This window comes from Pinus tabuliformis, chromosome X, assembly GCF_031772625.1.
Source record: "Pinus tabuliformis cultivar Carrire ecotype Pingquan chromosome X, CPIR1, whole genome shotgun sequence".
NCBI classification, from domain to species: domain Eukaryota; kingdom Viridiplantae; phylum Streptophyta; class Pinopsida; order Pinales; family Pinaceae; genus Pinus; species Pinus tabuliformis.
This window is the reverse complement of record NC_142308.1, coordinates 184,498,272-184,509,632: the sequence shown is the minus strand read 5'-3', so window position 1 is coordinate 184,509,632 and position 11,361 is coordinate 184,498,272. Positions and strand designations below refer to the sequence as shown.

The 11,361-nt window shown below is 36.1% G+C and overlaps 1 pseudogene; it reads right to left on the bottom strand.

The window, feature by feature from the left end:
* Positions 1–8,272: 8,272 nt before the first annotated feature.
* On the bottom strand, positions 8,273–11,087 carry LOC149139049 (BTB/POZ domain-containing protein At3g08570-like; annotated as a pseudogene).
* Between the last annotated feature and the right edge of the window lie 274 nt (positions 11,088–11,361).

The following is an 11,361-nucleotide window of genomic DNA, read 5'->3' as shown; positions in this document are numbered from 1 at the left end:
TTAATCTCTCCAAATCTAATTTTTTTTCTTTAAATATCACATTTCTATTCAGAGAAATATTTCAAGGATTTTTGGCTTTCAAAGGGATTCCCTCCCTTCCAAATATTTAGGAGTTCCTCTAACAGCCAAGCCTTTACTCAAGAGCTTCTGGGAGCTAGTGATTAACAAATTGCAAGATAAAATCAGGAAATGGACCACCAGATCTTTAAATTTGGCTGGTAGGCTAGTGTTAACCAAGGCAGTCCTACAATCAATCCCACTCTTCATGCTTTCTGTGCTTCCAGCTCCAAAAGGAGTCCTGCAACAACTTAGAACGATTCAAAGAGATTTTCTTTGGGGCAAGGGGGAAGAAAGGAAAAAATGGGCCTTGGTAGCTTCGGAAAAAATTTGCAAACTTAAAATCTATGGTGGGCTTGGTTTGGATGATCCTAAGATTCTTAACAAGGTTTTAGGAGCTAAATTATGGTGGCGATGGGTTAAAGACCCAGAGGCTTAGTGGGCAAGGATTTGGAAAGAAAAATATGCCAGCACTTGATTAAATAACGTTCTCATAGGAATGTCAGGACATAGAAGGGGCTCATACCTTTGGAATAAGGCATGGGATAATAGGGACTTAGTCCAAGGAAACAACTTCTAGGAAATTAGAGATGAGACTCTAGCCCTATTCTGGGACGATAGATGGCAACAAGAACCCATATTGTTCAAATATGACTGGAGGGATCTCAAGGAGGATACAAAAATCAAAGGGTTGTCCACAATAAAAGACTTTTGGGAACAAGCTAACAACAATTGAAAATGGAGAACTTGGATAAATTTGGATTTTAGGGAGGACAGCCCCCTAAAAGCTAAAGCAGAAACTCTACAAAAAATGTTAGACCAAAGCAAGATTCTAAAGTCAAAAGTGCAGGATCAACTAAGATGGGGCTACAAGGATGAGGGAACCTTTAATCTCAAGGAAGCAAAACTCATTCTCCTTGACCTGAACACACAAGCTCGGGACAAGACTTGGCTTGAGCTATGGAGACACCAAAGTTGGATGAAAATCAAGCTATTCATGTGGCTAGTACAACATAGGAAAATTTTAATGTGGGATAATATTAGGAAGAGGGGTGTGCTAGGGCCCTCCAGATGTCAGCTCTATGAAGCTCAAGAGGAAACTATGGAGCACCTTCTTAACAATTACATTTTCACCTCCAGTCTGTGCGATTTTTTTGCCTCCATTTTCCGCCAGAATGACAGAGACAAGAGGAATATCATCAACACCCTAAACAATTGGAGGAAAAACTTTTCTGAAAATGAAGTTCTTGGCTCAGCATGGGCCATCTTCCCTAGTTTCATCATCTGGAATGTTTGGAAAGAAAGTAATAACAGAATCTTCAAGAATGAAAAGAGGCCATCTCAACACATTTTTAAACTGATCTTAAAACAACTCAAAGAAACTATTGGCACCATTATGAAAAAGCTACCTAAGAACCCTCCTTTTGCTGTAGATTTGAGAATTCTCTATGATTTAGATATGCAGGACCTTACTCTGTAGGGACTGGAAAGGAAAGTAATCTCCATGGGACCTAAGCTTGATGTTTGGCATCCTCCCCCCAAGGGCTATTTGAAATTCAACATTGATGGGGCTTCAAAAGGTAACCCGGGCACCGCTGGTTATGGAGGTGTGTTAAGGGACGAGAAAGGTAGTGTTCTTTGCATCTTCCACATTCATTTAGGGAAAGCCACCAATAACATGGTGGAATTAATGGCTATGGAACAATGTTTAGATCTCCTGAAACATGAAAACCATCCAAATGTGATAGTTGAGGCGCATTCAGAGATTATCATGAACTTGGTCAAAAGGATCAGCTAGGGAACCCAGCCAGATAAGTTTTCAAAAAATTGGGCGTTGATCCAGGGCTTTCAATGGATTCAGATTCATCTAGAGAGCCTACGTATAGTTAGTTTTAAACACGTTCGAAGGTTAGCGAATAAAATGGCAGATCTTTTAACCAATCAAGGAGTTATCAGTACTCAGAACACGATAGTGTTGAACTGGCAAGAGCTACCCCTGAGCAGGTTAAAAACGATGTGGCATGAACAGGCGGAATAAGATAGGCTCATGTTTCATAGAGGAGTCAAAGATACGAATCCCAGGGAATTTTGTTAATCGGTCTTGTAGCCAGTCGGATGGCTCAGATTACGAGATGCTGGGTAGTTGGAGGAGAGTCTCTTCTTCCCTCAGCTCCGGAAGTAAAAACACTTCGGAAAGCAACCTCGGCAGTTGAAATACCATTTGCTTTCCATCTGAGGTTGTATTACAGGGTGAGGTACGGTTTTTCGGTGATCGCGGTCCTCGTGGGCAGAAAATGGTAATTCTTATTTTGAAGTGATCACATTCAGATTGCAACACGTGGCGGTGGGGTCAGTTTGAAAACCGCCCTCATCGCACGCTAATGTTCGGTGAAGTTGGCCGGTGCGATATGATTGTCGGTCGTTGGATCTTCCATAGCGAATCGACGACGGGGAAGGATCGAGCTAGTTGGTGGTCGGCTTGGGTAAAGGTCACGCTTCTTACCATCGCGAAATAGTCCTCGACCGTTGGATTGGAAATGTTGGATCAATGGTGAAGATCATGGAACTAGGTTGCTTGGTTGGCGGGAGATGTGCTTGTCCTCTCTTTTGGCAGATTGGTATTTTGGGGAGCTGACCATAAGTCAAAGCCAGTTCAATATTCCCGCGAATTGTTGGGACTCTCGCTTTTGACTTCGGCTCAGTCCTTTGTTCTAGTTCGGATTTTGGTTTCATTTCTGTTCCACCTTGTACTCGTTTTAGGTTTTGTTTTTGAAAGTTGGGTGTTCTACCCGGTTTCAATTGCGTTTTCTCGACCCTCCGTTTTTCCACAAATCCTTGTGGTTAATTGTAATATATGTATTTTTAATGAATTAGAAAGTCCTACTCTTGCTTTAGCCCCAAAAAAAAATTAATGTATCGAACAATTTTCAAATAACAACATTATCAAAAGCGACTAGCATATAATTGAACCCATTCTTCCACATTCCAAATAATATTTCCTGCATACATGATAGGGGCTAGTTTCCCATCTTGTCGAACTAAATAAATTCAACAACTGGACTGGTCGTGCGGACCAATATGATGAATGGATCCACAATCCGAATAATATTTGCTGCATACATGATACGGGCTAGTTTCCATCTTGTTGTACTAAATAAATTCAACAACTGGACTGTTCGTGCAGACCAATATGATGAATGCGATATTATTCGTATAATATTCTTTCAATCCATAAACACTCTGTATTTTGTTTGCACTTTTGTGATGTATTATTCGTTTGTTAAGCTCTTAGCAAAGATCATGTGATTCGACTTTTAATGTGTTGACATCGAATTGACTAATCACACCATAATTTTTTCATATGGCTTGTTATTTTATTCTTTCATATTAACTTCAAGCATTGGTTTAACGATTTGGTTTAATTTCAGTGATATAATCTTGCGTCAATCGTAAAATTTACTATTTTGTTTAATGTGTAATTCTTTAAAATGAGTTTTTAAATGTGTAAATGAATTTATGGTAAGGTAGTTTGCTGGTAAAACAACATAATTCCAAATTATTATTTGAATAAGTTTTATTACATTTTGAACAAAATTATGAATATTTTTAAAAGAAAATATAACTGAAAAAAATAAACTAAGTTTTAATAACCATAAATATAATAGTATTCCCTAACAAATGAGGTAATATAGAATATTCATTGTTTTAAAATAAAGTATATTTGATGACTAATAAATGGCTTTGTTTTATCTAATTTATTAATGTTTTGTTTTTTTTATCGCATGCAAAAGAGACAGTTTTGTTTTTATAATTAAAAAAAACCAAACATAAGATACGTGTATGGATGACATTGTGATTTTCAATTATTTAAGATAAAATTTTAAATTTATAGATAAATTTAATTCAAAAAATTCTAAATAATTTAAATCATATAAATTACATCTTTACACTGTAAGTAGAATATCTTTTTGTTTTCCAATTTATAGATACATAGATCAACAAAAAAAATTCAAAAAAAAATCAAAAAAATTATGGTTCATAGATAAATATATCAAATTTATAATTTTCATTTCCCCAAATAAAATTAATTTGGTTCATTTTCAATTATTTAAGATAATTTTTTAAATTTATAGATAAATTTAATTCAAAAAAATCCACATAATTTATACCATATAAATTACATCATTACACCATAAGTAGAGTATCTTTTTATTTTCTAATTTATAGATACACTAATTTTTTTTGGCTAATTCATAGATCAATTAAAAAAATCCAAAAAAAAAACCAAAAAAATTATGGTTGATTTTCCAAAATATCAAACAATATTCCATTTCCATCTTGGTTTCAATTTTCTATATGGAAGAAGTGTATAAATGTAAAATTATAGGATCCTAAATTTCTATATTGGGTGTAACTATATTTTGATTGATTGTCATTTCTAATAAAATTCAGAAAAAGTACAACAATAACTCTATATAATAAATGATTTTCACTTTCCAAAATATCAAACTTCTCATATTACTTTATAATAATGAATAGAATATTTATACAATAAATTTATAAAATTATGATTACGATTAATAGGATATTCTTGCAATAAATTTATAGAATTATGATTACAACGTTCCGACCATTAAAATCAAAAACAACATCCACTTTACACCATAAAATACCTTATTTAAAGATTAAGAGTAAATATGTGTTGGAAAACTTATAGAATCTCTCAATTTGTCATAATGTAAGTGATTCTCTTTATCTTCTAGCTTTCAATGTTATATTGTTCACTGATTTTTATTTTCAATGATTTTTATACCTTATGACTTTTCCTTTGCAACATCTGGTGTAATTGCTAGTATAAATCCCTCAGTTGTCTATTTAGTTCTTCCATTGAATAAACAAAAGGGTTTCATGTCAGTCTAATAAAATTTACCCAAATATAAACTTCATTTCATAGTGCGAATCCACCATCCACATGTACTAATTAAACTGTACACCCTATTTTTAAAATATAATCAGCCCAATTTGTAAAACCATCACTATCATAGAAGGATGAGACATGAGAAGAGGATCCCCTGGATAAAAGTGAACTCCCAATCAAGCTCTTTTTAGCAGCATATATGACGAAGATAATGAAGCTCCATAGTCCCGAAGAGAAGCCAAACAATTTTAAATTCTTTCACAAGATAAAGCACCAACACTTTTTTAGTTTACAGAACTTGACTTTCATTTATCTTATCAAATACAATATTTAACTTCTTGTAGGATTCATTATGATATTTTTTAGTTTACATAACTTGACTTTCATTTATCTTATCAAATACAATATTTAACTTCTTGTAAGATTCATTATGACAGTAAATATTTCCTATTGGAAGGAATTTCCCTAGAATTTAGTTTTGGTTTTTATAGATCCTATAGCCTTGTACTTCTCCCCATTGAAGACAAACCATCCTCTAAATATAGCAGTGTAGTCTTTGTGAACTACCATATTATCTTACACTTCAATACCTTATACCCACATAGCATAATTGTTATTAGTATTTTTGAGAGCTCTCTATAATTTTGATTCAAACAATATATATTCAAAGATAATTGGCTATTGGACTGAGCTCAAGGGACAAGGATTGCGGCTATGAATCAGGAAGGATAATCAATTGGTGGTCCAAGGCCTCTTTGTTATCATGATTGGAGTTCATCCTTACATTAATAGCATGTCATAAAGATAATAAAGATAACCTATATAATGTAAAATTGTAAGATATATATATATATAATATAATTAAAAAAGAAAAGAAAAAACAATAATTTAGCCTTCCAACTCTATCCTCGCCCAATCATTCTTCTATATATAAATTCTTCCACTTGGTAATAGGGGAGGAAAGGACAATAATGTTTCTCGCATCAGACAGAGAATGAGTGTCTCAATGTATAATGAGAGATTTATCTCTTGGAGTATATGCGCTTTAATGAAACTTCTCTAAAAGTCTAATGGCTCATTTGAACTCCTCAATAAATCTCCTGTCACTTCGTCCTTTTGGAAGCTTTATCCATTTTGCTCAACATGACCTACACAAAGCTTCCTTGATCTGAAATATCACCCATCTTTGAGATATTACATTTTAGATTTTACATTGTTATAAAGGGTTTCCAAATTGGGTTTTCTAAATCTTACGGTTGCGAATAAAAAAGCCCTGAATTCATTTCTCGTTAATGATTGCCCTATTTCTTTTCCCTCGAGGCTAAAGCCAGTTCGAACAATCTCCGGCCGCAGGATGGCTTACAGGTTTTGCGCTCTCGTATCGAAGTCATCTGTTGCTTGGGACGACAAAAAGCAATGAGTTACGTGTTATTTTGGCTATTCCATGCTTGCAGAGCATCGTAGGTTTTTCCTTCATCGTCCGCGGCTTGACGTTCGGATATAAATAGTTGTTGTAGGGTTTAAATGAATTGTTAGCACATTCACAATGTTTATTTGAAAACCTTGGACCAAACCCTTTGTTGTAAAAATAACGAGTGCTTTCTTTTAATTGGAAAATGGTTAATGTTTTGATTAATTTTTTTTATCAATTTTTTTTGTTTGTTTTCTGAACAGGCATTTCATCATAAATATACTTGGTAAATTATATCCGAATCAATACATATTGCATCGTATTATTTTTTATATTCATTGTGCTTTTTAAAATCAGTTTCGATATATGTTAATTGATATTCATTTTTTATATACTAGTCTGTAATATTAGAATGGATTATTATTACTATGGTAGTTATATACTAGTTCTATATTAAGGATTGACTCTAGCTGGTTTTCGTCTTAATTAAGTTGTGCAGCTGTTTACTTGCTCCTCCTGTGCGAGGCTCACAGAAGTGGAGATCGATGGATGACAAGCGAATTTATCACCTGCTGTTGCTCCTGTGGCACCAATTATTTTCGGCAACCCACCCATCTCTCCCGTTATGGCCCCCTCTCCCTTTCCTTCATAGTTACATCATTAAAGTAAGTTTCTACTTCTCATGCCTAACTAACTACCATACCAGAAAAGCAATTACATTCACTGGTCATTGTCTATACTTTTAAACGATCTTATGCTTTTATGTTTTATTTGCAGGATTTAATACCATTACTAGATTAGTCTATTGGAAGTGTTTCCCATTTCTTGTTCTTGATTGGACAGAGAAGGCTGCTTGTCCAACTGGTGCTTAATTTTTAAATAACGGCGTTATCAAGAGCGACTGGCATATAATTGAACCCATTCTTCCACAATCCGAATAATATTTCCTCAATACATGATACAGGCTAGTTTCACATCTTGTCGTACTAAATAAATTCAACAACTCGATTCGTCGTGCAGACCAATATGATGAATGGGATATTCGTCGTATAATATTCTTTCGATCCATAAACCCTTGGTATTTTGTTTGCACTTTTGTGATGTATTATTCGTTTTCTAAGCTCTTAGCAAGCATCATGTGATTCGACTTTTAATGTGTTGACATCGAATTGACCAATCACATCATAATTGTTTCATATGGATTGTTATTTTATTCTTTCATATTAATTGCAAGCCTTAGCTTAAGGATTTGGTTTAATTTCAGTGATATAATCTTTGGTGAGATCGTAAAATTTCTTATTTTGTTTAATGCGTCATTCTTTAAAATGAGTTTTGAAATGTGTAAATGAATTTATTGTTACGTAGTTTGCTGGTAAAGATTACATAATTCCAAATTATCATTCGAATAAGTTTTATTGCATTTTGAACAAAATTATGAATATATTTAAAAGAAAAGAAAATTGAAAAAAATAGACTAAGTTTTATCATATTTATAACTAGCAATTGTCTTAAGAGGTATAAAGAGAGGCCGATAGGATTATTAAATTGGAATTGTTGATTTTTTCTAAAAGAGTTAATTGGTTTGTGGAAAACCTTCTTTTCTTGGACTGGATCATTGTGCAATTACTTTTCAGAAACACATTGCATGTCTTATTTAATTTTAGAGTAAGTTAATTACCCAAAATCAAGAAACCTCTATAGATGGCCAAGCATCTACGAAGAATACATCTCATTCATATGCAATACCAAATCCATCTTTTATTTTCTCTGAGTAAAATTTCAAAAGCATGAACACATGCCATTTCATATGCACAATAAACCCAACTTCTGAAATTTCAATGCTTGGATGCATCCCATTCATATGCTACAGTAAACCCATATTTTCCTTAAATTTCAATGCATAAACACATCCATTCATGAGCTATAACAGAACCACAAAAAACAAAACCCTGCAATGCCAGAGCATTATCCCCATTCAAAAGCAAAGAAGTAGCAAATATAAGCGCCAATGTTCGACAGTCTTGACTGCCCAAACCAATCATTGCCATCTGAAAAATCAAGAAAATAAAGACGATGACTGACCCTTTTTCTGGCCTTCTTCTGAATATGTTGTGGAGTAGTTGCTTAGACCAGTAGATTTTGGATATGGCCATGCACAACATACTCTATCATCAAGTTCTTCATCTGTGTAGATCTTAAAACCTTCTTAGTGGCATAATCCCAACTTAATTGCTCTGCAGGGGTTTTTAATACCTCTAGTTGGCTCATTGGAATGGCCATGAAGCAGACTGGTAGCCTGCAAGAAGGTGCAGGCTTGTATAGAGACAGAACAATGATGGACCTGCAAATGCTTCCTTTAATGGAGGCATGATTCGAGGGAGAGGGCACAAAAACACACACTTCTACTGCACTACTACAGTCAGTGATGTCAAGTTGCATTACTACTGTTTAACATAATATGAAAATATCAAATATGTGGTATGTATATTTAATAAAAGAAGAGCTAATGCTTTAATTAGGCCAACCTTGAGGTATGTGTGAATTGCTTTGTAGAGTTGATCATGAGCAGACCTACTGAAGGATGGCAGAGTTTCCACGAAATCCAAGAATTTAGTTGGGGAAATCCATGGACAGGCTGCAATTTCTGTAAGACATTCGTCCCAAATTTTGGAAACATTGCATACAGTGGGGTTGCTGCTTGAGGAACTGCGAGAACTGGCGTTCCCTTCACTGTAAAGGGTACTATAATCAGAATCATCCCCGACATCCGTTTGCAGAGACATAAACAGAGAAACTATATGTTGCATGCTGTCCACCTCGGGCAAACTATCCACAACATAAATTTCTTCTTCTCATGGGGTCTCAAAATTGCTTCTATAACCATCATAAACTATCTCCCTATCATCCCCATTGTCATTCTTCTTCATCAATGGTAGTAAAAAATCTGCGAGCCTAGCCTGATCGAGCTAGCCTGCAATTCTGATTTCGAGCCTGAACCTGCACTCTTTTCCCACATTCCATGCAAAGGCACAGCGAAGTAGCCCAAACAGAAAGCTAACTGGCACTGTGTCTTCTTTCTCCACGGGAAGCAGCCTAACGATAGATTCTAGTACATTTTTCATTTCAGAGTCCTTGCCCTTCATGTGACCGTGGGGTTTAATCACGTCATAAACCCAGCTATCAACGTACAGAACCAGAGCTCGGCCGATTAATCCCTCATAATTCCCCTGCCTCCTGATGGACTCCATTTTCTAGCGAAAGTAATTGATTGGGAGCGTTAACAGGTCTTCGATCAGCCAGTCTTTCTCATAATTCTCCATGTGACGACCCCCATCAAACCCAAGCTCCATGGGTGTCAAAGGAATCGATGTGGACCCCTGCTTCTCGTTCATGGTTTCTAGCTCCCGGGCTATGGGATGAAGCTCCTCGCAGCTCCGGAGAGCTTCAATGGTATCGTCCCAGTTTTTTAGTATAACGTCCTGGAAATACAGTTGACTTCTTCTGTAGAGATTCCCTCTGTATTGCTCCTCCGTCATTTCAAAGAACTCTGAAGCACATCGTATGGCAGCAATGGTGGAGTGTCCCATGAGGATGGTAGAGTCGTAGCAATAAGCTACTATTAGCACAAAAATCCTAGCCCCGCCAGGAGGGTTCAAATAAATCTCTTTGGCATCCATGAGCTCCCTTTTGAAATACCCGCTTCTGGACACCAGAGGGAACTGCCAGCACAAAAAAATAAAAGTATTTTCATGCATTGGTACTGAGATTAGAAAAATCCTTCAAAATTTAAGGAGACCAGGACTGGTTTGTATACCTTATCAAGCTCAAAACTGCAACCTAAGATGTGAATTGTAACACTGGTTGGAAAACCAGTAGCTTTGTACCTGTGGATACCAGATTATGTCTCATTTTCAGTTTCACGGCATTCATGGCATCTCAGAAAGAAAAGCACGTCTTTGTATCATTAAATAGTGAAATTTACAAACCATACACATCTTTTGCAGAACTTTCAATCTGGATGCAAGATAGAATATGATGTGCATGGCCATATCCAAAATCTATTGTTCTAAGAAACAACCATCTGATCCATGACATCCAAGATACTGATGGTTATCCTATTTTGAACTTGAAGGCTATTTGTTTTTAAATCAGTGTCGGCATGGCAAAGAAAGGCTCGGTCATCAGCAAATTGGCAAAATGGGAAAAATAACAGTGAAATTAAATATCAAAACCTTGTTTTACCCACACTTATGACATTTTTTTCCTAAGAATATACACATCAGTTTCTTCATATGCATACTCCGGATGCAAATCCTCATGGGTACTTTCTCCACAGTGAAATAATTAGGAAAAATCTACCAAAAAAGTTGATGGGCTTCTGTAGATTGTATGTGATAACCTAATAGAATTACAGTATTCGCTTAGGGCATTCATGGTGGAAATCAAAGGCTCCACAGTATTCCCCAAATAAAAAACATACATGACAACAATGAAATCAAATGGAGGCTTCAGTACCTGAATCTGCTTCACGTTGTTCCAATAGAGCTGAGAAATCTTCACTCTTCCAACGTCGGATCCCGGTTTTCTGGCCGAGGCGAGGGAGGTCGTCGTCGTGTTTTTCTTCACGTTGCATTTGAGGGTGGGTAGAAGGGGGGCGATGTCGGTCAAGACCATGTCGAGGTCGAGCAGGGCCAGGCCCATTCCGGTGACGCCGCAGCAAGTCCCGAGTTCGATTCTGTGTTTGTTCTTGAATTGGAAGATTTGGGCGTATACGGGATTCGTGTTCGAGGTTGGGGTGAGGAGGCAGTGTTCCACGAATTTGACGAAGCTTACGGAGCAGGCCAGACGGAGGTGTCGACGTGCATAGCAATAATAATGGGCAGACCAAACAAACGATTAACTCTGAGGCCAAGAGTGACAAAGAATGGGAAAAAGCAGTAAATGGGAAAAAGCAGTGAAAATATCTTGCCATGCC